Source organism: Equus caballus, chromosome 3, assembly GCF_041296265.1.
Source record: "Equus caballus isolate H_3958 breed thoroughbred chromosome 3, TB-T2T, whole genome shotgun sequence".
NCBI classification, from domain to species: Eukaryota; Metazoa; Chordata; class Mammalia; order Perissodactyla; family Equidae; genus Equus; species Equus caballus.
The window spans coordinates 80,991,911-81,019,350 of record NC_091686.1 but is presented as its reverse complement, the minus strand read 5'-3'; the positions used below and the strand labels follow the sequence as shown (position 1 = coordinate 81,019,350).

General features: G+C 35.9%; 1 long non-coding RNA gene across 5 annotated transcripts in view; it reads left to right on the top strand.

Annotated features, from left to right (window-relative positions):
* The window catches only part of LOC102147451 (uncharacterized), a 167,428-nt gene that overhangs the window by 101,689 nt on the left and 38,299 nt on the right, over positions 1-27,440 (top strand). For all 5 annotated transcript variants that reach the window (XR_011437117.1, XR_011437118.1, XR_290059.4 and 2 more), the window contains one exon: positions 18,428-18,514. This is a non-coding gene — a long non-coding RNA (uncharacterized lncRNA). The remainder of the gene's footprint in view (positions 1-18,427; positions 18,515-27,440) is intronic.

Here is a 27,440-nt window from a genome sequence, read left to right as displayed (position 1 = left end):
ATGCTATTTTATGGTTATTTATGAAACTATGTTATCTGTTTTTGTTGGATTGAAAGCTACCTGAACATAGTGTTATCTGTCACTGCACTCCCTCATTGTATTTCCCACAGTGACTAGCATGTAGTACATCTTCAAAAACTCTTTTCCCACTGAATGATGAATGTCTGAAGTAGCGATCAGCTTCCTCTACCACAACGTGACCACTACAGCACATAGCCAACTTGAGTTTCACATGAAAGAGCAGCTTCTGATATCCTGCCTCTTTCCTCCTTATGATAATCCCTTCATAACTATTATCCTCCAGAACTCTGTCCTAATTTTTTTATATTAAGCTCATTTAAAAATAATATTTCTGTATTTTGTTATCTGTAATTAGATATATGTTCCACTTGGCTTCCAGTTGTAGAGTGTATGAGGTCCTGTCCCAAATCCACGCAGCTTACACAAGCTCAAATTCTTGGTAATCTCTCAGATACATTTTCAGTGTCTTTATTCAGCTATAACCGATTCACTTTACAGAGCAGTTACAAGTGAAGAAATACTTGTTTTCAATTACATTTGGATATTTCATGCAATTCTGGAACTTTAGAAGGAAAAAAATTATCTTAAATATTACTTAGGTCAACTACCTTGCTTTTGGATGCTAAGGTCTTGAAAATTAAAATTGCTTGCCCCAGGTCAAATAGTGGTGGAACAGACACTATGTCAGTAAACCATGTACATTTACATTTTCCATCTGTACATGGGGATTGTAATGATTTCCTAACTGAAAAAAAAGAACAATTTTTTTGGTATCACCTGCAATAATCAAATTTTGACTATAGTGGTAAAGGCTCGTGTTTCTTAGCTAAATAAAAGTCTACAGAGACGTGATATAGTGATAGCTTTAAACATTAACATTTCCGGCTCCTACTGTTTTTCTGCTCCACCATCCCTAGCCTGTAGTTTAATTTTGGTTCATTGTAATCTCAAAACAGTTACCCAGGTTACAGATTTCCATCTAATTTGCAGGCAGGAAGAAGACGGAAGGAATAAGGAGGAAGGACAGTTCTTGTATCTGTAAGGCAAACATTCTCAGAAGGCTCTAAGAGACTTTCACTGAATCTTATTGGCCATCCATGTCCTGAAGGATGGGGCATGTAGCCTTTTTTTTTTTCTTTAGCTGGCACATTACCACTCAAAAAACCCCATGATATTTTTCTGACAAGGAAAAAGAAGAAATAGACGTTCGGTGACCATCTAGCAGTGTCTGCTACAATTGGCTTAAGTAGGAAGAGAATTCATGAGAGTGTCTTAATATCTCTGGCAAGATCATGGGACCATGAGTGACACTCAAGCAAACCTGTGTCATTCCGGTACAAACACCACTCCTACTTCTTGACACTACTTCTCACCATGCAGGGACTTCATAATTATTCACCCTACACCTGTTCCCTCAAGGAGCTACACTCCAGAATGCCTGATTTGCAACTTATTCTTCTGCCAACATTCTTTTTCACATTGATTATCTGCAAAACTTATATTCTTGCTGGCTTAACCATGAATTCAGTCAAATTTAGTTGATAATGACTGAAGATGACATGAATCTATCTTAATATGTCACCACTTTTGATGACATGTTTACATCACAGGTCTTTCTGTGCTTTTATACCAGGAAACTAGTGATGTGGAAAATTTAGGTTCCACTGCCAGAAATGAGAGAAGACATTTTAGGAGACAGAGTCTTTCCTAAAGTCCCTGAGAGGACATTACACAGGAAGTTAAACTTGGTCAGGTGACTTATACAGAAAGAGCACATGGTTTTGGTTTTTGGAATCAGAAGGTTCAGATTAACATCCAGACACCACAACTATAGTAGTGTGACCTTGGCCAAGTGTCTATAATCAGTGTTCAGAGGTAAAGTGGGGGGAAAGTAAGTCTTCCTCAAAGAGTTGCTCTGAAAGTTAGTAATAACTACATGTGAGGACATTGTTATAAACTATAATGGACTATTTAGCTTTTACATGCAAGATCTTATTAGTAAAAGAGAAATGGAAGTAAATTTAAAAACAAGTGCTCACCTTCCTTTAAAGGACAGTTCTATCAGGGCCTGGAACTTTGTGTTAAAGGCTTGCATGCTTCCCCCAGCTGTCTCTGCTGAAGTCACTTAACATTTCTGGGTTTCAACTCCTTCATTAGTAATACAGAGATAGTATTACTTGCTTCTTGTCAACAAAAGAAGGATGTGGTGAAATAGATGTTTAAGAATAAAAAAAGAAAACCTATTGGTTTTCTAGGAGCTACATAGAAAAGGGTGTTTACAGTGGGAAAGAGCACATAGGCGGGAGAATGGAACCCGTACATACCAGGCCAAATCATAGAGATCAAGGATATGCATTGGAAAAAACTGAAATGAGAGATTGGAAAAGGGAAAATGCTGTAGAATCTTAAAGAGCAGAATCAGTGGCTTTACTATCAACCCAAAGAAACTCGTAGTAGAGCAGACTAACATTTCCCTCCACAATAGTGCATGCATGGATTTCCAAAACTGATTAAAGGAATCTTGTATGTACCCTTCATTTGGCTGCAATCAGTGAAGGTAACAGAGAAAATAGGCTATCTCTGCTGTCTCATACAGTTTTCTGTGGATGGTTTTCCACATTTCCTCCTTCAAGGTCAATATACCTAATTCATAAAATAGAGGTCATATATAAAAGGAAATGTGGTTAGTGTAGGGGAGGCAGAATTTTGTCATGGTACTATTCTGTTTTGTACTGTTCCTCATTCATCCCAATTTTGGGAGCTCAATGTCATTGGATTTTTCCCTTTTCTGCCTTGATTTGTTAGATTAAAGTCTGAGCTTTTAGGACACTAGCATTGTCTACGGGCTTTATGTGTGTGACCTGATCTAGGAGATCCTTTGTCATACATTATGGCAACAGTTCAGTGGAAGGGGATGATTTCTACTGATTTGAGAAGACTACAGTGTCAGAATTTGATTTTGAGCTTCCTGACATTTTCACAGCTTTACAGACAGAAATGAGAAACAGCAGTAATTTATCTGTTGTGTTCTTTCTTTGTTGAGTGACTACTATGTATGTTACATGGCAAGAAAACCACTAAATATGCTATCTTTTAAAATTTTCATTACAATTCTATAATGTAGATATTACCCTTTCACAGATGAGGAAGTTGAGACTCAAAGATAGTAAGTAACTCACCCAAAGTCACACAAATAGTACCTGGTGGAACCAGGATTTAAACCCATGTTTGGGTGACACTAACATTTTTGTAGCTAACGACTAAGTTATTCTGCCATTTAGAACATCTTTTCCATTAACCACCAAAATTAAAAACAAAACAAACAAAAAAAAGTCAGATACTTCCAGGAAGGAGTTACCAGTTTCCTTTGTAGGGGACTGGAATTGGCCACCACAAGATACCTCTCTTTGGCATGAGGATTATTTGGGGCTGGTTACTTTTGAAAACTGCAGACATGAGAGAGACTTTGAAAAGTAGAATTTAATCCTTTGTTAAGAGACATTTACTTTTGTAAAGGAAATCTCCATCTGTAAATGTGTCTCCCTCTCTGTACCAGGAAGAAGGGTGGATGACCTTGTCTCTAGAAACTCTTAATCCATACGGAAGGCAAGGACTTAAATATGTATAATAACCTGACCCTTGTTTACTGTGTTTTTCTGGTAATCTCCCATAACTGACTCCCCCAACCCCCAACATCCTCCTTTGTCTTTAGCTGAGGATGGTGTTTAAGATGAAAAATTCTGCCATTTTGGCAAGTTGCTCAGTTTTCCTGAGCCTCTCCCATGTATACAGGTTGTAAAGCTTTGTTTAATTTTCTCCTGTTATTCTTTCTCATGTGAATTTAATTCATTGTCCAGCCAGAAGGACCCAGAGTGGGCAGAGGAAATGTCTTCCTCCCCTACACCTTGGAGATAAATATCCCTTCTCTACATTTCTGGTGAAAATATGCCACCAAACAAACAAACGAAAAAACCTACTGGTATGTAAGCAAATTCAGTTATTGACTGAGATTAGAAAATAGAGTAGGTAGACTCAGCTATAGTGTCAACTAACAGCATTTGATGCTCATGCTATTAGGAACTCAGAAATCTAACCTCAGTCATTAAAAAACAGTCTTTCCACAGAAGGAATCCTGGTAGGAGGGCAGCATATTGACATGGGAGAGATTTGGCATTTACAGCACCCACATGATGTAGAGGGTGGTAAAAGTGAAAAGAAAAAAAGCAGGAGCAAAGAAAATATTTTAAAGTATTACTGTGTGTTTGTGTCAAGAAAGAAAACACTGCTCAGCACAGCAGCAAAACACTTTTAATTAGGGGTCTATTAATCTTCAATATTCAGCAATCTATGAACCATTCCAAATTATAGTTAGTTATAAATAAACTCAATCTTTTCAGACATTGAATCTTCATAACTGACTGAAGCATGGTGGAGATTACCCTTCGATGTTGCTGCTAGTGTCTAAGGCAGCTTAAAGATTCCAGTGCATTTTTAATCCATAATTTTTTCTAATTTTGACTTCTCAAATATTCTCTGAAGAGCTATGACTGCCTTCCGACGTATAGAGTCTGGTGGTTTGATTAACTAGTCCCACAAAGTGTATGAAAAAGCAGGAGGTAAACTGCTCCATGCCGTGTCCCCAAAGCAATTTGCATCATATTTAAGGCTACCTGACACCACCAGTGAACGAGATGCTCAAAAAGGATTTCTCAGCCTTTGACTTTTCAGAGGCTATAGAACAGCTGAAGGCTGGAGTGTCATTAACAGATGAGATTTGTTCAACTTACCCCATCCTCCTGCTCTTCCCAGCTTAATTGGCATGTCAGTCTATGGATCCATCCTGTGATAAAAGGCCAAATGTCTACCGATTCTCCCGGCCTGACTGGTGAGTTTTAAGGGGCTCTGGAGTTGCTCATAGACAATGAGACCATTCAGTGAATCTTGCTATTGAAGTTGACAAAGAAGCAGACTGAGTGTAGGGACGAGTATTTCCACATGCATTATTCTAGTTGTCAGATGCACCATCCAAAGAGAATTGAAGGAGATATGGGGCCACTGGCTTATGTAGTGGCTTTCTTTCTTTTCTTTTTTTTTTCCCTTAAGAATAGAACAACTAAATGTAACAATAAAATCCAAACTCTTGGGTAAGGAAAGATTTCAGTTTATGAAATAAGAAAGAAGGTTTGGAAAGAAGAAAAATACAGTTCTAGAAAAAAAATATAATATCCTGAAATCAGGTTTTCTTTTCTGTTGCTGTTTTGTTTGTTTGGCTGTGCTAACACTCTCTCAGCCAGTGTATCCTCCCTGTTGTGTGTATTCTGCAGTATCTGCAGTTCAATCTGATGTGACTGGTAAACTGTTTTGACCCACAATATCTGCGAAAAGATGTTTAAGTGCTAGGACTGAACTATTAAAAAAAGAACCCAAAGAAGTATATCAAGTGGGAGGTTAATAGACCTTTAATTATGGTTGGAGGTACATTTCTTGTTCAGGAAATGGACAGGAAGGTAAGGACATCAGGGATTTCTGGAAACACTATGAGAAGCATCAGAAATATCTTTGCATCCTGGGCTGTTTGACCAGTTATAAAAAAGGTAGTGGAGCCTGTCGTGAGTTCAGGTGATTGAACAAAAGGATGATCAAGTGCCAGTGAAAGATGCTAGAACTGCGTTGCCACAGGGACAACATGACAAGGACAGATGGCCCTGATTCAGTCACCCCTCCCATTTAGAACCTCATTTTCCTACTAAGTGAAGTAGGTGAGCACAGTTGTATGTCCATCTTCCTTTTGAGAAATAGTTAACTATTGTTTGTCCAGCTAAGCTCATGTCTGTGTCTTTCAAGCTTTATCTTCCACTCCTCCTTTTACGTTTCTTACCTGCCAGTCTAACCCAGTTATTGACTGCTACCTGAACGTGTTTTCTGTTTCTATGTCTTTTCTCATGCTGTTCTATCAGCTAGTCTGCCCTTTCTTCCATCATATTCCATCTGTCAGGCCCTGGCTACTGTGCTGCCTCTTTTCCAAAGACTTTCCTGGTGTTCCCAGGAGAAAGAAATCTTTCCCTCTCTTGAGTTCCTCTCATCACTTTTTTAATCTCTCTGATTGAATTCATATTTTACCTTATGCCATGGTTATCTCCCCTACTGTCGAAAAATCTCCTTGTCTATCCCATCCTTAATATGAAACTATATTTTAATCATCTCATTATAATTTCTATCTTATCAATAGAAAACAATATAAAAGTAAAGAATGAAGATTTTCTAAGATGACATTTTTATTTAATTTTTTATATTATATTCTTTAAAGTTATATAATGATATTCTGAAATGAGTGTTTGTATAGTAATGATGAATAAGAAGTAATTTAAATGGAGAAAGTACATAGTTAAGAAATTCTGTGTGCTTAGCATAAAATGTCATCCAGTAAGAATTCAATAAAACCTTCATCATTCCTCATTATATTCATTCATGAATTTATTGGATAAATATAAATTATAAGACATTTGTGGACAAGTTACTCAGAAACTATAATATGCAGAGAGAGAAGTTAGGGGTATAAGAAGATATCTCAGGTCCTTGCAACAACCATGCAAGACAGATATTATTATCTTAGCTTACATATGATAAAACCAAAGTTTATGAAGAGTAAATGACTTGCTAAAGGGAACATAGCTAATATAGCTGACTATTCCAAAGCCTGGCCTTAAAAATTCCAGCCTTCAAAATTAACAAAAGAAATTTCAGTAAGAGATGAAGACAAGGCAGCTACTGAGGAAGAAGTATCTCCCTTCTTCATTTGTTGATTGATTGATTGAATCATTCACTCATTCATTCATTCATTCATTTGACAAATATTTTTGAGCCCCATATTATCCACTGATCCAGAGGCTGGGATACAGCAGTAAACAAATATATTTGGTCACAAAAGAGCTGCTGAATCTCTAGCCATCACATCTGCATTCTAGGCAAAAGAAAGGGAAAAGGGAAGAGACTTATCCTAGACTCTTCCTTTTAAAGAAGTTTTGCTGAAAGTCATTCTTAAACCTGTTTCTTATAGCTTACTGGCCACTACTTAATCACATAGCCACTCCCATCTTCAAGGCAGGCTGAGGAGTGTAGTTTTCAGTTACACACATTAATATTGCCGCAACGACTATTTAGGGTTAAAATTTGTGGAGAAAAATGTACAATGGCTAGTTGGTGGGCAGCTAGCCATCTCTGACACTCTTCTCCAAAACCATTATACACAGAATAATCAGAGTGATCTGCTAGTACTGTCTGGCTTTTAACTGATCTAGCCCAGTACCTAAAAAGGGTTCCTAGCCCACAGCTGGGAAGCCTACCCGTCCTTCTCTATCTACTCCTCTTCCATATCCTTGTTCAGTCTCCTTCAAGGTCATCATAGCTTTATATAGAAGAGCATGGCCATTCTATTTCACTCACATCTCTCCTTTTGGCTCAAATAAATTATGCATATTTCAGCATAATCAAGGACAAACCAAGATGTCAAAGTAGGTACACAAGAAATATTAATTGTCTGAGAAAGGGAACTAAAAGAAAAAGAAAGCAATAAAAAATGATAGCACACAAGTAAAAAAGTCCATTTAAGTTAAATTTAAACAATAGCCAAAAGATAGGAAATATTTATATTTAACTATTCAAGTCATTAAGAAGAATTAGAGAAGTACTTTTTAATCAATATAATTAACAAATTTACTTATTATTTTCAAAGGAGGAGATGAATAAAGGATTGCCCCATTTCCTGAATTGCTCATCATTTTAGGGAAAAATTTTCACTTGGAAAAATGGCAAGAATTAAAAAAAAGTTACCTTCTAAAGCAAATGTCATATCAGCAGTATAGAGAACAGGAAATCTGAAGATACTGAATGCCTTTTGGATGTTTGAGTTCGTATCTCTCAGCAGCTGTTTCACGTTGCTTTGAGGAAACAGCTGGAAGCTCGTAGGTTGAAAAGAAAAGATTTAGGAGAAAAAATAGGACTAAATAAACAAGATGTGTTAATCATTAACAGACAGCTATAGCTTATATTGTGTATTTTAAAATGGATTTAATTAAGCTGGTATTCCTCAGGGCTTGCTAATTAATAAAGCCCGCATCACCGCTCATTTTCTTGAACAGAGATGACTACTACAGAAATGAAACAGTTGCTGCTAAAGGGAAATTAAGTGTTTCTTACAAATGACAACAATTGGACAATGTAAACAAATTTGTGTAAGCTACATGGACTAACTAGCTAATCTGACGTAAGTTTGATCAAAGAATATGGAATATTGATAGAAAAAATGAGAAATGAAGGGAGTCATATATAAGTGTATACAGGTATATGAAGTATATCACATAACCATATTCATATCAACACTTTTATAATTGATTGCTTGATCAATTTTTTAATTAAATATCTCCTTTCCAACCAAAAAGGAGATATCAAGTGGCTTCTGAACAGATAGGAAGAAAACAAACTAATGCGAATGAGAAGTAATTGTGACAAAAAAGTTAAAAGCAAATAAACTGAACCAAATGTGGTTATTAAAAAATACTTCATAAATAGCTGTACTCTTGATAGCTATTGGTAACAAATCTGGTTTTTCTAGCCAAGTAAATAGATTTTTATTTGAGTTGGTAAGTTCATTCACACCCCAACGTTTTATTTACTTACTTCTGAAGGATTTTTATGGAATTGAGAAATAAATGACCTGATGATTAGCTCTTGGGGAGGAAAAGGTGAGAAAAGCGCACCTTTATTAGCTACCAAGACAAGAATCATCAGCTAAATTATATACTTTTTCTATGCAAAGTAAGAATTCAGGTACAACCTACTAATTTTCTCATTGTTAATGGATCGTGGCATTTTTACAAAATGGGTCCACAATGAATGGTGTTTGAATGAAACACTTGATTCAGGCCCTTGCCCTCAAGGTTTTCCATAGTTTTTTTTTTTACGGTAGATGCACAACTAAGAAGAGATATATATCATATGCTTCTGGATATTTTTAGAGTTAGTTGGATATTGGAAAATTAAACAATCTTTCCGATTATGATTTGCAAATTTCTTCATGATTGCTTGTTCTTATAGGTTTTTTTTCTTTTCTGTAACAAACAAAAGTCTTAGAAGAGAATAAAGTATATGTGAAATGTCAGTGTGGCTAGATTAATCCCAATTTATCAGTATGATTATACATATTAGGATTATAACATATAATAACACAAACCTTGTTGGAAGTCTAAGAAATCTGAATGAGTGAATTATTTTCTATTGTAATTATAGAAAGGAGTCATGAACGTATTGCCAGTCAGTCAGGCTTCAGAGTGATGACAGAGGCTACTCATGAAAGTTGTCCTGAATTTACTCTGTTAGACTCCTGTCCTTCCTACCCTCTCAATCAGCAATTTAGTTCTTTGTCCTTACAAAACCAGTCCATTAGCTCCTGTGTCTATCCTCACTCCATCAGTGATCTCTGTATTAACGTTCTCCACATCTCAGTTTACATATAATGTCCTAACACTTAAACACCCTTCTGCTATTATCCTCAACTATCTTGCTTCACTCTCCTACTAGTATGTGGACAATTTGAGTTGAAACAAATCACTGAGTCAAGAAAGATAGTCTAGATATCAAACGAGTAAAATCAGGAACATTTATTGATCAAGTTATTTCAAATAGGTTCTATGAATACACAAAGCTCTTGTTATGCATCTATTCTCTAGCACTTTCATCCATCAGTAAGCCTGGATTAGCGTTGCTAAAGATGTGCTAGGAGGATCCCACACATGACATAAACTCTGACTAGAACTATGTATCTCTTGAGCTTCACCCAACCAAGAGATAACTGAGAAAAGAAAACAGCAAAGATGAGTGTGGGAAAAAAACAAAACAAAGCTAGATATCCTTTTTACTCCTCTACTACTCTCAGAAAATATGTAATTTTATATTTTATAAAGATCTGTCCTAGTTACAAAGACAGAAATGTAACCCAAATTGTTGAGGATAATTTTGACTTTCTTATAATCGAAAAGTCCACGGCAAGAACTAATTTCCAGCATTTCTGGATCCAGATGCTCAAAGATCAAGAATCTGTCTGCCTCTAAATCTTGTTTTCCTAGGTTTTGGATTCGTTTTCACACAGACCCTTCCCATGCAATTGCAAATATGGCCCTAAGCCGCTTTGGAATTCTACTCAAACAGCTTGGCAATTCCAGTGTCTTTGAAAAACAGCACTTTCTAATTAATTCCTTCAAAACTCCCACGTTTCCATCTTACTGTACTTATTTAGGTTACATTTACATTCTTTAATCAATCTCTGTGACAAGAAGAATGGTGTTGCAAAGTGATCAAAGCCAATTTTGTCATTCACGACTACTAGATTCCTTTCGGCAAATGGCAGTTAGAGGCAAGTGAAGGTTGTGGGTCCCTCGCCACAACTTCATACCAGGTGTCAGTGAAAACAAGTCTAGAACATAATCCTGACACAAATACAAGGAGGCTCAAAGTCCTCAGACAAACTGTGCAGTGGCCTCATTAAAGCCCCAGCTTTATTTCTGGTGCTTCAAATGTGACAATAATCTGGCGGCAAGATTCAGCTCACCATACTTATGGGAGTCAGGTAAGCAAAAATCCTCTGGAGTGAGTAGACGGACATTAAGACCATTTAGGAATGAAGCTGAGAGTAGCATTTCTAAGGACACAGATTGCTCTGCTTGCTTGATTTTTATGACCTGTTTATTCAAGGGCAAGAATGTCTCTAAAGTACTTCTACTCAAATCCACACATCTTGAAAACTACTAATTCACTAACGAAAACTCATCTCTAATATCCATTATGTTCACTAACCAGCTAATAATTTTACCTGTAAAAATTTAATTTAGTATGCAATTATGCTAATTAACAAAACTTCTGGTGTTAATTAAAGATAAAGATAGTTGGAATGCTATCATCAGCCAACTTGGAGTTTGGCCTTTGGAATAAAAATCCAGCTAACTATTCTTGGAATCTGCATTCCTTGTTAGGGCAAACTGATCACTCTTAAGGGGTCGATTAAAACTAACATGTACACACATTTGTATTTCACTGTCTGTGCTATATTTTAATATCAATTACAGACCGAGTAACGTTTCTAAACAAACTTCTAAATATTTCAGAGTGCTTCTCCAAATACAAGAATACTTACTTTCATAGCCAAAACAACAGGATAACATCTAATAAAATGGATTACAATTTCTTAATGTTAACTAATACTCCATCCATATTCACATTTCCCTAATTGCCTTAACATATCCTTTGCTGCTTATCTGTCATAACTAAGATCCACACATCACATCTATGTCCCTTTAGTTTTCTCTTCTTCAACAGCACCTCTTTGTGAGGAAACTCTCATGAGCTGTGAAGACTGTCACTTGTCCTGGAGAAGGTTCCACCTCTACCGTCCACATTTGGCTGATCATCCTTGCAATAGTCACTATTTTTTCCCTCCAGTTCCCGTGGTTCCCTTAAATTAGAAGTTAAATTCAAAGGTTTAATTAAATTAAATTTAAATATTTTTAGCAAAAAGATAGTTGTATGTGATCTTGTATACTTTATGTGATATATACTTCATGAAGACTTTTCATGGATTCATTCATGCTGTTGGGGTGGCATTTGTTCCTAAGCAGTTTTGGTAGAAATAGAATTAGAAAAGATAAACGTATGTTTAAAAATCACTACATAACAGTGTTCCTTCTTAATGTCTTTGATTCTTTAACTGAACTCTTACTTTCACACTGAAAATCTTGATTCCAAAAAATATGAACAGTTTTTTCTTTCTTTTAAAGATTGGCACCTGAGCTAACATCTGCTGCCAATCTCCTTCTTTTTTTCTTCTTCTTCTCCCCAAAGCCCCCCAGTTTATTCTAGTTGTAGGTCCTTCTAGTTGAGCTATGTGGGACGCCACCTCAGCACCTCTTGATGAGCAGTGCCAGGTCCGTGCCCAGGATCCGAACCGGCAAAACCCTGGACCAACGAAGCAGAATGCGCGAACTTAACCACTTGGCCATGGGCTGGTCCCTCAAGAGTTATTTCTTTATTTAAAATATAAGAATGTTGCAACATAAAGATATCAATATTACCACTAACAATAGAGCTGTAGATTTAGTTAAAAGATTTTTGAAATTGTATTTGCCTTAAAATGCATGCCACCATGAGTGTATAATTAAAGTACTGTGTTCTAAAGTTATTTATAATAATTCTGCACTCTCTATGTTTACGTGGATACTTACCTATGTGATACTGATATATAGTTAGCTCTATAAAGAATCAATTAATCATTAGAGTATATATTACATATCATGTTTGCACAATAATAATATAAAAATATGGTATATAATATATATATTCATTCCTCTAGTCATTTTCTGCCTTTTACTATTCAATTTTTTAGTAATATTACAACATGCATATTTTAATATATTCAAGTTTTACATTCTTATTTATTATATGGAAATTTAAAGTTTATCTTAAGCCTTTGTATAACTACATACTTTCTTCTTCTTCAAATATACTACATTCTGTTACTAATTTATGATGCTGTGTGTTATTATGCCAAATCTTAGAATGTCTAAATTAAAATAAATCATCTAGTTAGTATCATTTTGCTAAGGAACTTGTTGTGAGATCCTTAAATTCTTCTCCCCAAATCTCATCAGATTAGAAAAGAACACTACATGTGAACACAAATTTCTAGGCTTTTTTGTGATATCATTTTTTAGTCATGAATCCAAAGCATCTCTCCTTTTATATAATTACACTTATATTTATATTTGACTTTAGTCCTTATTTTAATTACTGAAAAATCCTAGTGAAATGTAGAATTGTAAGTTCCTAATGGAATCTAAAATGATTTGAAACCACTCAAAATGCTTTTGGAATCATCTTCCCCCAGAACTTCTTAGGTCCCTGGAGCCAGCCCAGGCATCCCCTTCTTAGGTCTGAATTTCTGATATGAGCTGACACTCAACTTCTGGCTTCTTATCAAAGCTGCATTTCAGGGATGAGCAAGTTTCCACAAGCTGGGTATATATTTTTTCCATTGTAATTCCAACTTGTCTGTGACCAGGATTGCTTTTTAAAAAAATATTTTTGAGCAAATTGTATCGTATAATCTAAGTGTACCATGGTTGGCAGAATCACTTTTGAGGACAAGTAAACAAGAAGATAAAGCAGCCAACCAAAGTGATTGTCCAAAGCTAAGGGACTCTTAGATCTTCTTGCTGATACCAAGGGAAGTGATCAATTGTGAGTGTTTGGGGACTTCCGGAGTCTTAACTTATATCATGTTTATATACAGCACTCTGGCTTGGAAAATGATTCTCAAAGAACAGCACAAGTTTTGAGACCATTGTTCAAGACCAAATACACAGACACACTAATCACTGAAAAAAGTAGCACTAAAATGGAAGAAAATTGTGACACCTTTTTTGATTCATCAAATATCATTACTAAAACTCCCTAAAAATAAATTGTGTGATCTATAGCTTATATTTTTACTGTATCTGAGGGCTAGATAACTTGATAAATAAACTCAAACACAAATGAATATGCAAACTTTCAAGACTGACTATGAATGAGAAGATAACATTTTTGTCTTTCCACTTCCAGCATTAGACTTTTGCATAAACTATTGCTGACACAGTCACAGTTGATAAAACTGATGTATTGAACAATAGAACGAAGACAGATAAAACTGAGGTTGAAACTGAGTGATTACTATTTTTAAGGCTTTATGCAAGCTAAACCAATAAAATAAATGAAATATATCAAGAAAGATGAATTCATCTATGTGTCAATGTACTAGCAAAGATGAAAATAGAGCTACTTTACAGTAAAAATTCTCCACAAAGGTATTTTTTAATTAAGAACCTATGCCTAAAATTAGTGAATAATAGAATACATTTGAAATCTCTTCAGAGCAAAGCAGAAATTAATATTGAATAAATGTCAATAGATATGTAGAGCCATATGTACATAGTCTCAAAAAAAACTTGAACAGAAATTCTAGTTTCAAAACATCATTAAGAAACAGTTTTGTAATATTTGGAAGCAGAAATTTCAATTATCTTGAAAAGTAATTTTAATATTGTTTTCTAAATACTTAAAACTTTTCGTTGATTATTTCACATCTCTCATTTTCAAAATACAGCATTTGAGAATAGTATACACGTGTCTTTTACTTTGTTTCCAAAATGTTTCTTGTGAAAAATATCTCAATAAATGTGTATTTTGGATTTTGAGGGGGAAAAGATAAGGATCAATTTGATCTTTGTATTAATCAGTAACGTACTAAGCCCAGAATCACCTTGCTAATTCCTGCCTTTGGTCAAGTTAATTACCATTCCATACCTTATAGGATGAAATTCACATTCTTGGTTTGGCTTTCACAGCCCACCGTACCAGTCCCATTTCCTTCCCTCTTCACTTTCTTCCCTTTACTACAGTCACAACGAACTTCTTGAATTCTGTGGATATATCAACCATCTTGCACAAAAATATATTTATTCAGATTATTTCCAATGCCTATGTTAGAAGTTGTTTCTCTCCTTCCCCTCTCTCCTTCTCTTTTTCACTCTCTCCCAATCTCTTAATTCTTCTAGAATATAAGGCAGTGGTTCTCAAAGTGTGGTCCAAAGATCAGGAGCATTAGCATCACTTGGAAACTTGTCAGAAATGCAGATTTTCAGGTCCTACCCCCTACCTACTAAATAAAAACTCTGGAGAAGGCACCTAGCAATCTGTATTTTAACAAGCCCTCCAGGTGATTCTGATGAGAGCTAAAGCTTGAGAACCAGTGATACACGGTAACCCGGACAACCCAGTCACAACTCCATATCCAAGCGTCAAGGAGAACTAGAACAACGGCTCCTTGTTTTCTAAGATTCGGCAGCTGATCTAGTAATTCACAGTAGATCCAGTATAAGTGACTCTCCACCTTGGCTGTACTTTGGAAATCACCTAAGGAACTTTTTTACAAACACTGAAATCTGCTATCTCCAGAGATTCTGGCCGGGGTTCAGCCAAGGCATTGGGATTTTGAAAAGCTCCCTGAGTGATTCTAATGTGCAATCAATTTTGAGAATCACTGTTTTCTCAATTCTGTCATTTCATCATTACCTCAGGAGTGAGTGTTCCTTGTCCTCTGCATGCATGTCTCTGCTGTGACTGCAACTCAGCTGTACTCTGCTATTGATCTTTCCTGCTCCTTCTGCTTTTGTCACCCTCTCTGAAGCACTGCAGTCAAAGCGCCGAAAATGGAGTTTCCATCACAATTCAACACAGAATGTTCCTTTTAGAAAAATGCGTTATATCGAGTCATCTCTGAGTTTGCTGTTGTCCCACAGATCTGGTCTGTCGATGACGGCCCTTGGCTAGGGTATTGGGCTCCTGGTCCAGCCAGACATGGACAAGGTAGCAGTGGTGTCAAATACTCATCTCACATGTTAAATCCTTCTAGCTGTCTATTGATGTTTTCAATAAAATACATTGTATTGTAATTATTTGTCAGTGTCTTTTTTCTCCAAGTAGATTGTAGCCTTCCTGATATCAGAGACTGTTTCTTTACCATTTTACATGCTCTGTCAACCCCGCCTCCAAGTTGGATACACCCATAGCACTTACACCCAGTTATCTATGCTCTTATAAATAGACATCAATTTGATGCGGCAATAAACTATTTTCATCATGACTGTAGACCATTGATGAAAAATAAGTGTAAGAAAAACTTTACTATTAAAACTTGCATTAATAAATATTTTTTTTAAAACCTGTTAGAGATAAACAAAAGATGTTAATCATGTAATTATCAGTCACTACCTTCAATATGTAAGCTTCTTTATCTGGGAACTTCTTAGGCAAAATCTTAGAACCCCCCCCAGGCCTACTCCATCTGAATGTGTGTTTAATTAAATTCCCAGGTGATTCATATGCACTTTAAAGTTTGAGAAGCACTGATTTAATTCTCTAACCTATCATTTGAGTTAGAACTATAAATTGTCATAGGTTCATGACTTTCATATATAGATTTTTAATGACCTATTCTGGTAAGTCCTATTTCTTTTGGACTTTAAGTGTTTTTCAGTTTTCCCCCTTAACTGTGGTGAAATCAATAAAAAGAAAATAACACTGAGTTTTAATGAATGCAGTAAATTTGACGTCTATCCAAACATCTACATTTAATAAAAATTTCCTATGTTTCTCTCCCTCATTTTGTTCTTGCCACTTCCATAAAGCATAAACTGCACAGAGAACACACTTGTGAGAACTTCATCCCAGTTCAAAAGCCTTTAGATTGTTATTCCTATAAAGGAATGGCTCTACCTGGTGCCCTGGCCACTTGGTGACTTTGCACATTTCTACATTGGCCATGAAGGCAAGGTTCAATATCAGTTGGACCCAAGTCTTGGTGGGAGGCCTTATGATCTCACCAGAAAATGGCAAGATAGACATCCTCTAAGGAGCTTTCACTTGCCTTTCCCATCTGCCTCTCTGTCTTGGGGGGCAGTCCTAACTTGCTGTAAGCTGCCATGAGTCAACACTCTCCCATAACAGGGCAACCAACCACTGTGACATCTCTCATCTGACCCCTCCATTGTGGTGTCATCCTATGGAATTTGGGAAGCTGAAACTACATTGACATAGCTTACACTACCTAAGTAATAAACTGCCACAATCAGTTGAGGTCCATTGTGTCCTTGTCGGCCTAATCTATGGTAGAATGGCAAGAGCAGCCAAGCGGCTGCTGCTTACACATGCTCAATTGCTTCAGAATGCCACCATATTGAAATTTTGCATATTTTACAGTTCAGTGCAAAATGTTGCTAGATGTTTTCTTCTGCCTCTATTATCTCTTTAGAATAGGAAATCAGGCAAAATTGCCAGAGGATTTTATATAAAATCATAAAAATTTTGAATGGCTTTCTCATCGAGCAACTCAAAGATTGATTTACACTTGAGACCAAACTAACTTTTTGGTTAAAACAATCAAAAAGTAGTCACACATAATTCTATATATGTGTTTAGTCGATACTCTTCATAGTAAAATCAGAAAATGAGGTTTAAGTCTTTCCTCTTCATTTCCTTTTCTCTATGCTTTCTTCTTGGCTGTGTCTCCTCTCCTTCCAAATCAATCACACAATATTAAGAAGATACACAAGAGTAACATGGCTTATATGCACACCTACCCCAAAGATATGTGTAAGTTGATGAGACAAATTTAAAGCAAAAAAAAAAGTAGCACTCTTGGAAAGATACTATATTAGACATAAAATAAAAATTTCAACAAAGTCATCCGTAACATAGCTATTTTCATTTTACATATTAACTTCCTTTTTCCACCTGCTAACATACATTTATACAGTTGTAGTCAATGTACACACCATTTGCATTCTGCTTTTAACTCCCGACTTTTCTCATTTCTACATTATCCCCATAATAATGACTAAAAGCTAGATGTTCTTTTGTATGTACATACTCTCTCATTTTTACATATTCCGTTACTTTTTTATTATATATAACACTATGATTAATATCTTTTGTTCATTTGACTACTATTTTTGCCCCCCTTCGGTGGCATTATCTCCTGGAGGCTGGTTCACATGGACAGTGAATTGATGTTAGCCCTGGATATCAGCCCCGGTTCCGTCACTTACAATATGCTATGATCTTGAGAAATCTCATCTCATCTATAAAATGAGGGTAATATGAAAACATCTTTGTGGGGCTTATGTGGAATTTATATGAGATGCCATATACAAATCTCACAGAGGGCTCTGCAATAGGAAGTGCTGAATAACTATTACATATAGCTAATATTTTTATTTCAAAGTACAAATATTTTAAAATACCAATTTACTAATTTAAAATTCCACTTAGTGCTTATTTCACTTGAACTGTGTCAGCACTGAGAATTAGCATTTTAAAAATAGCCAGGTACACAAGGAAAACTTACTAGTTTAACACTTGTAAAATAGTTCCTTATGTTGTTTTAATGTCACTTCTTTTAGCAGGTGAGAATAACATTTTTTTCTGTATGAGTATTTACTCTTATATTTCTTCTTTTATGAATTACCATTCATTCATTATTTTTATTTATTGAGGAATTGGTATTTTCTTAAAAGTTTGAAAATTCTTTATCTATCATAGTTGATGATCCCATTAGTTTAATTTTATTATTTTCTCACTGCACATTTATTCTTTATGTGTTTGAATTAGGCAAGCGTTCTCTCCAACATTTGCTTTCTCTCTATCCTTCTACAAGTTTCTATTGAGTATAAAAAATAAAGTCTTAATTCCTATCCTATGATGTTTTGCATTTTGAAGGAGATAAACAAACCAAATAATCATTGCTTTTTTTTTGTACTTAAAGGCTGACATGAGGAGAAGAGACTATATTCACTCTCCAGAAGATAAAAAAGGGCTAATGAACATCAACTTTGAACAGACAGATCCCATGGTAATATTTTTTTCTTCTCAATTTTTGTTTTAATGTTAAAGCTAGCCAAAGAAGGGATTAGAATTGCTTGTCAACGAAAGTCATCAACATAAGCTGGACTGTTTACGAGTGAGGAGATTATAGAGGGGACTCAAGTATCAAATGGTTGGTTAGTGCAACCATTGGCATTAAGTCCTTTAGGATTTATTCTGACACAGCAATTCCATGGTTTGTGTAGGTCTCTAACTATATTATTGGGTCTTATTGGTTAATTTTCTCTCTCATATCACTATTTCTACATCAATGTATCATACTCTGCACTGCATATTTTTGTTTTCATGTATATTTCCTCAACTTGATTGTGAGCTCTTTAAGAGAAGAGACTATATGATTGAGTCATTTATGACCTTAATATGTAGTATAGTATCTAATATATAGGAAATAATAGATGAGTATTTGCTGAAAGAGTACAAGAAAACATGCAAGGGAAAAATAAAAGAAAAAATAAATACATGTGTGGATATTTTGTGGGGGCAAAACAATCTTTACGGCTGCTTTGAAATCTCACCAACTAATTCCTTAGATAATGGAAACATCATGGTTTTCTCTTTTTACAAGAAAAGTTCATGTTTTTGATGTATATATCCCATGTTATCAAATACATAAAAACTCAATCTCTAGAAAACAGCATTTAAAGCCTGACAAACCACATGTGGTTCAGTTTATTTTAAGAAAAGACTTGTAAGACAATGAAGCTTCTTTTTTCTCATTGACATCAGGAACAGGAAATAACGTCTCTTAAGATAATGAACATAAGGGCATTTTGCCAAGACATAGCCTATAAAGTTGTAAAATCTTACCTATATAGAACTTTTAATGTTCAACAAAAAGTAGAGGATTCAGTTTTAAAGTGTGCTAGTGTAGAACTTATAGGTGATAGAGAGACAGGAAAATACTGCTGAATAAATCCTGGGAAAAGCTCATTGAATAGAGCAGTCTGACACACTAGGCAGATCCTTTTAGTGAGCAAATGATTTTCTCAGCTGCAGAGAGCTGGCTCTTGCAATGTCGTGTCCCTTCCCGCTGCAGCTCACATCAGTACTCAAACTTGCAGGGACTATAAAGACCTGGCTATCTTAGCCCAACTAGGAATTCTGCAGGGCCATTCTAACTCTAAAACTCGCTGTGAGACTGCTCGAGGTTGTTAGACCCTCTTCGCAATTGTCTTCATTAGCGTGGGCTGCAATAGTGAAATACACATAGACTGGGTGACTTAAACATAAGATATTTATTTCTCAGAGTTCTAGAGGATGGGAAGTTCAGGATTAAGGTGCTGGCAGATTCAATTCCTGGTAAGAACTCTCTTACTGGCTTGCACACAGCTGCCTTGTCACTGTCCCTCACATGGTGGAGAGAGAGCACTCTGGTCTCCCTTTCTCTTTTTTTAAGATACTAACCCAATCATGGGGGCCCCACCCTTGTGACCTCACCTAAATCTATTTACTTCCCAAAGTCTCCATCTGCAAATATGATCACATTGGGGGTTAGAGCTTCAACATATGAATATTGGGGGGATTCAGAAATTCAGTCCATAACAACAGCTCAACTTCTCTGCCTGTCTGATTATTGATTATATTTTCTTTCCTTCTAGTCTTCGTCCTTTAACATCATGCACATAGAAATCCTTCTCAGAGTCTGTACCTCAGGGAACCCAACCAGAAATAGAAATCACTGTTTAAAAGCTAACTTCAGATAATACTTTAGAAAATAATCAACTTAAAACTCTATTTGCTATTTTAAGGTGCTATATAAAATCCATGATGTTTTTTACTACAAGGCAAGTTTGTAAACTTTATATTTATCATCACAATTAAAATGCCATATGATTTCAGTTGTATTTTATAATTTCAATCTACATTTTTCTCCTACCTCAGCTATTTTTTATAAGGCCATATTATTTAATGGTTATTATATCATAATTCAGTCCTAGATTCTTCCCCCAGCTCTACCATTTGTAGCAAAATTTAAACTAATTTTTTGTATCAACATTTCCTGATCTGTAAAATGGGAGTCTAATAAATGCTTTATCTTTTTTGTGTAATTACTGGAAGGTCAAACTTTTGGGAAATTGCTTCATAAATTGTAAAACTTATACAAGTATAAGGAGGATTTTCTTAACAATGTAGAAAATATCTATTGTTAAAACTTACTTTGAAAGAATTTCAAGTAATATAAAAATATTGTATCTGGCAATAGAGCAATGGTTTTCCACAAGAGTTGAACATCAGGATCAACAGATGAATTTAAGTTAAAGTGCAATTTTAGTCCTAATTCATTATATGAGGCCAATATTACCCTAATATCTAAGCCAGATAAAGACACTACAAGAAAATAAAACTATAGCCAATACCCCTTATGAACATTGATGCAAAAATCATCAACAAAATACTAGCAAACTGAATTCAACAGGATATTAGAAGGATTATATGCCATAACCAATTGGGATTCATTCCTGGAATGCAAGATGCTTCAACATACAAACACCAATAAGTATAATATGCCATAGTAACAGGATGAAGGGGAAAAAAACCATGCATCATTTCAATTGATGTAGAAAAATCATTTGACAAAATTGAATATCCTTTCATGATAAAACAAAAAAATTAGGAGTAGAAGAAAACTACCTCAACACAATAAAGGTCACATATGAAAAACTCATAGATAACATCATACTCAATGGTGAAAGACTGAAAGCTTTTGCTCTAAGACCAGGAAGTAGACAAAGATGGTCATCTTTGCTACTTATATTCAACATGGAACTGGAAGAGATTACTGGGAAAATGGCGATGCAGGAAGACTCTGAACTCCTACTCCCATAGACACAACAAATTTACAATTACCCTTGGAGAAATTACCCCTTAGAGAGAACTGGAAACTGGATAAAAAGAACCACCACAACAAAGGACAGTACTGACTGAGGTGGAAGAGGCAGAAATTCCTTTTGAGAGATAAAAGCCACATTCTAGCTCTGGCACTTCATGGCCAGGAACAATCTTAAGATATGAAACTTTCCCTGGAGGAGTGGGGGATCTGAGTGGGAGATCATTACCACAATAAACAGCTTTTGAACTCAGCACAACCAAGATAAGTGTCATAATATCTGGCTTTGCTGGCTACTAACAACAATGGGGAATACCCCCATAAAAGCTATTGAACATAAGAGAAACAAAAGCCTGCTCTTAAAAGGCCCATGCACAAATTCACCCATTTCAGAAAGCAACCTAAAATCACCAGAATGAAAAGTGCACAGTCCTTTGGTGAAATGAGACTCACTTGTTAGGCTCTGGGCACATCTCAGAAAGGCAGGAGGTGTCTGGGATCACCTCCCCAGGGACTGAGACATTGGTGGTAGACATTATTGTGACCTAGCAGAGGTGTGCTGACACAGATGTTCTCCCTCTGGTCTGTTAGTGCAGGGGTCTCTCCCACCCACTAGAGCACCAATTTAATCCAGCTCAGCCAGAGCAGGCAGTGCCTCCTAGGGACTGGCCCCACTCAAAAGCAAACCCTTGGGCAATTTGTTGGCCAGCATGGGCAGGGTGTAGGGGCTCTGCTGCATGGTGAGTGGGTCCACTTCAGTGGGCAGGGCATGCACACAAGGCAGGACTGCATTGATGGGGTGTGTGGGCCTGTGAGTGGCGGGGCTCCTTAGTCACAGAAGACTTGTGCTTTTCAATAGACACATAAGGGACTGGTCCTACCTTCCAATGCCTGAAAAATTGTGTGCTGCCATGCCTGGGGCCAGCCCCACCCAGCTGCACTACTGAGAGAGCTCCAGGTTTGCAGGCCAGAGGCCTAGTGCAAGTGTATGTCCCTGGGCCTAGCAACCAGGCACATTTGTGGCCCACTCACTTAACAGAAAAACTGCAGTAGGGATGTGCTATTAGACCTTGCAGCCAACTGTGCTGGGGCTCCCCCTGCCCAATAAAGTGGTTGAAGGGACCATAGCAGCTGCATGCAGATGAATATTACAGCCAGTTGGCCAGGGGCCAGGCTAGCTTCCCCATGCACCTGCAGCAAGACCAGCCCTACTGCAACAGAAGGACACACATAGCCAACACAGAGAAGACTGCTGGAACATTTGCAACTGGTGACAACAGGGAAGCACACTGCTGGACCTCGTAGACATCTCTTAAATAAGGCTAGTTCTCTAAGATTGGGAGATATTGCTTATCCACCTAATACACAAATATAAGTACAGAGAAAGAGGTAAAATGAAGAGACAAGGGAATAAGATCCAAACAAGAGAATTGGACAAATCCTCAAAAAAGAACTAAATGAAACAGATAAATAGTCTACCTGATAAAGAATACATACTAATAGTTATAAGGATCCTCACTGATCTCGTGAGAAGAATAGATAAATACAGTGAGAACTTAAACAAAGCATTGGAAAATATAAGAAAGAAGCAACCAGAACTGAAGAATACTATAATGGAAATGAAAAATTCACTAAAGGGACTCAATACCAGAGTAGATGAGACAGAATAACGGATCAGTGAGCTAGATGGAAGACTAGAGGAAATCACCCAAGCTGAACAAAAAAATGAAAAAAAGAAAGAGAATGAGGACAGTCTAAGTGACCTCTGGGACAACATCAAGTGCACAAACATCAGTATTATAGAAAGAGAAGAGAGAGACAAAGGGGCAGAGAATCTAGTGAAAGAAATAAAAGCTGGAAACCTTCCTAACCTAAGGAAGGAAACAGACATCCAGGTACAGGAAGCACAGAGAACACCAAACAAGATGAACCCAAAGAGGCCCACACCAAGGCATATTACAATTAAAATGTCAAGAATTAAAGATACAGAATCCTAAAAGCCACAGGAGAAAGGCAACAAGTTACATACGAAGGAAACCCCATAAGGCTATCTGCTGACTTCTCAGCAGAAAGCTTTCAGGCTAGAAGGAAGTGGCATGATATATTTAAAGTGCTGAAAGGAAAAAACCTACAGCCAAGAATATTCTAACTGGCAAGGTTATCATTCAGAATGGAAGGAAAGACAAAGAGTTTTCCAGACAAGCAAAAATTAAAGGAGTTTATGACCAATAAACCAGGCTTATAAGAAATGCTAAAGGAAATTATTTAAGTGGAAAAGGAAAGACTACAAATAGGAATAAGAAAATTATTTTTAAAATTCAGCAACAATAAAATCATTGGTAAAGAAAAATATACAGTAAAGGTAGCAGACCAACCACATATGAGCTAATATGAAGTTCAAAAGAGAAAAGCACTAAAATTATCTATTTCCAAGATAAGAGGGTAATGGATTCACATGCACAAAGAAGAGGTTAAATATGATATCAAAAACATATGTGGGAAGAGGGTAGTAAAAGAGTAGAGCTTTTAGCAAGAGGTAAAAATTAAGAGGCCATCAACGTGATATAGATTGCTATAAATGTAGCTTATTATATATGAACCTCATGGTAATCACAAACCAGAAACCTGGAATAAATACACAAACAGTTAAGAGAAAGGAACCTGAACATAATACTAAAGAAAGCCACCAAAGCACAAGGGAAGAGAGCAAGATAGGAAGAAAGGAACAGAGAAGAACTACTCAAACACCTGGAAAAAAAGTAACAAAATGACACTAAGTACATACTTATCAATAGCTACTTTAAATGTCAAAGGACTAAATGCTCCAATCAAAAGACGTAGAGTGCCTGATTGGACAAAAAACAGGGCCCATATATATGCTGCAGCCAAGAGACACACTTCAGACCTAAAGATACTCACAAACAGAAAGTGAAGGAAAAATACTCCATGCAAATGAAAAGGAAAACAAGCTGGAGTAGCAATACTTGTATCACACAGAGACTAAACCAAAAATTATAAGAAGAGACAAAGAAAGGCACTACACAATGATAAAGGGAACAATCCAACAACAGGATATAATACTTGCAAATATCTACACACCCAACATAGAAACACCTAAATATACAAAGCAATTATTAACAGACATAAAAGGAGAAATAGACAGTAACACAATAATAGTAGGGGACTTTAACACTCCACTTACATCAATCCGAACAGAGGATCCATAAAGAAACATTGGCCTTAAATGGCACATTAGACAAGATGGACTTAGCAGATATATACAGAACATTCTATGTAAAAACCAGGAATATACAATCTTTTTGAATGCACATGGAATGTTCTCCAGGGTGGATCACATATTAGGCCACAAAACAAGTCTCAATAAACTTAAGACGATTGAAATAGTACCAAGCATCTTTTCTGACCACAACAGTATGAAACTAGAAATCAACTACAGGAAGAAAATTGGTTAAGCCACAAATATGTGGAGATTAAACAAAAATGCTACTGAACAACTACTCGGTGAATGAAGAAATCACAGGAGAAATAAAAAAATACATGGAGACAAATGAAAATGAAAATATGACATGCTAAAATTTATGGGATACAGCAAAAGCAATTCTAAGAGGAAAGTTTATTGCAAGCCCACCTCAAGAAACAAGAAAAATCTTAAGTAAATAAACTAACAGTGCACCTAAAGGAATCAGAAAAAGAACAAACAAAGCCCAAAATCAGTAGAAGGAAGGGAATGATAAAAATTAGAGCAGAAATAAATGAAATAGAGACAAAAAAAAATAGAAAAAATTCAATGAAACCAAGAGCAGATTCTTTGAAAAGATAAAACAAAATTGACAAACATTTAGTCAGACTCACCAAGAAAATAAGATAGAAGGCTCAAATAAGTAAAATCAGAAATGAAAGAGGAGAAATTACAATGAACCCCTCAGAAATACAAAAGATTATGAGAATACTTATGAAAATCTATGCCAACATATTGGATAATCTAGAAGAAATTGGTAAATTCTTAGAATCATACAACCTTCCAAAACTGAATCAAGAAAAAATAGAGAATCTGAATAAACCAATCACCAGTAAAGATATCGAAACAGTAATCAAAAACCTCCCCCAAAATAGAAGTCCAGGACCAGATGGCTTCCCTGGTGAATTCTACCAAACATTTAAAGATGACTTAATCCTATCCTTGTCAAACACTTCCAAAAAATTGGGGAGGAGGGGAGGCTTCCTAACTCTTTCTATGAGGCCAATATTACCCTGATGCCAATACTTGACAAGGACAACACAAAAAAAGAAAATTGCAAGCCAATATCACTGAGGAACATTGATGAAAAAATCCTCAACCATATACTAGCAAATCAAATACAACGATATATTAACAACATCATACACCATGATCCCTGGGATTTATTCCAGGGATGCAGGGATGGTTCAACATTGACAAATCAATCAACGCAATTCACCACATTAATGAAATGAAGAATGAAAATCACATGATCACTGCAATAGATGCAGGGAAAGATTTTGACAACATATAACATCAATTTATGATAAAAACTCTGAATAAAATGGGTATAGAAGGAAAATACCTCTACATAATAAAGCCCATATATGCCAAACCCACAGCTAATAGCATACTCAATGGAGAAAAACTGAAAGATATCTCTCTAAAAACAGGAGCTAGTCAAGGATGCTCGCTTTCACCACTCCTACTTAACACAGTATTGGAAATCGTAGCCAGAGAAATTAGGCAAGGAAAAGAGATCAAAGGGATCCAAATTGGAAAGGAAGAAGTGAAACTGTTACTATTTGCAGATGATATGATTTTATATAGAAAAAACTTGAAGAATCCACTAAAAAGCTTTTAGAAATAAGAAATGAATACAGTAAAGTCACAGAATACAAAATCAACATACAGAAATCTGTTTTGTTTCTATTCCCTAACAATAAAATAGCAGAAAGAGAAACTAAGACTACAATCCCATTTACAATTGCAACAAAAAGAATAAAATAGGAACAAATTTAAACAAAGAGGTGAAAGACTTGTACACTGAAAACTGTGTAAGATTGTTGAAAGAAATAGAAGACACAAAGAAATGGAAACATAGTCGCTGCTCTTGGATTGGAAGAATGAACATGGTAAAATGTCTGTACTTGCTAAAGCAATCTACAGGTTCAATGCAATCCCTGTCAAAGTTCCAAGGACATTTTTCACAGAAATAAAACAAAGTATCATAAAATTTATATGGAACAAATAAAGACTCTGAAGTGCCAAAGGAATTCTGAGAATAAAGGACAAAGCTGGAGGCATCAAACTCCCTGCTTTCAAAATATACTACAAAGCAATAGTAATGAAAATAGCATGGTAATAACACAAAAACAGACACACAGATCAATGGAACAGAATCAAAAGCCCAGAAATAAACCCACACGTCCATGGACAGCTATTATCAACAAGGGAGCCAAGAACATACAATAGGGAAAGGAAAGTTTCTTCTATAAATGATGCTGGGAAAACTGGACAGCCACATACAAAAGAATGAGAGTAAACCATTATCTCACACCATACACAAAAATCAACTCAAATGTATTAAAGACTTGAATGTAATACCTGAAACCATAAAACTTCTAGAAGAAAATATTGGCAGTACACTCTTTGACATGGGTCTTAGAAGCATATTTTCAAATACCAGTTCTGACAAAGCAAGGGAAACAATAGAAAAATAAACAAATGAGACTACATAAAACTAAAAAGCTTCTGCACAGCAAAGGAAACCATCAACAAAATGAAAAGACAACCTAACAATTTGGAGAAGATATTTGCAAATCATACATCTGATAAAGGTTAGTATTCAAAATATATAAAGAACTCATACACCTCAACAAGAAAAAAACAACCCAACTAAAAAATGGGCAAAAGATCTGAACAGACATTTTTCCAAAGAAGATATACAGATAGCCAACAGGCACATGAAAAGATGTTCAACATCACTAATTATTAGGGAAACGCAAATCAAAACTACAATGAGATGTCACCTCACACCTGGCAGAA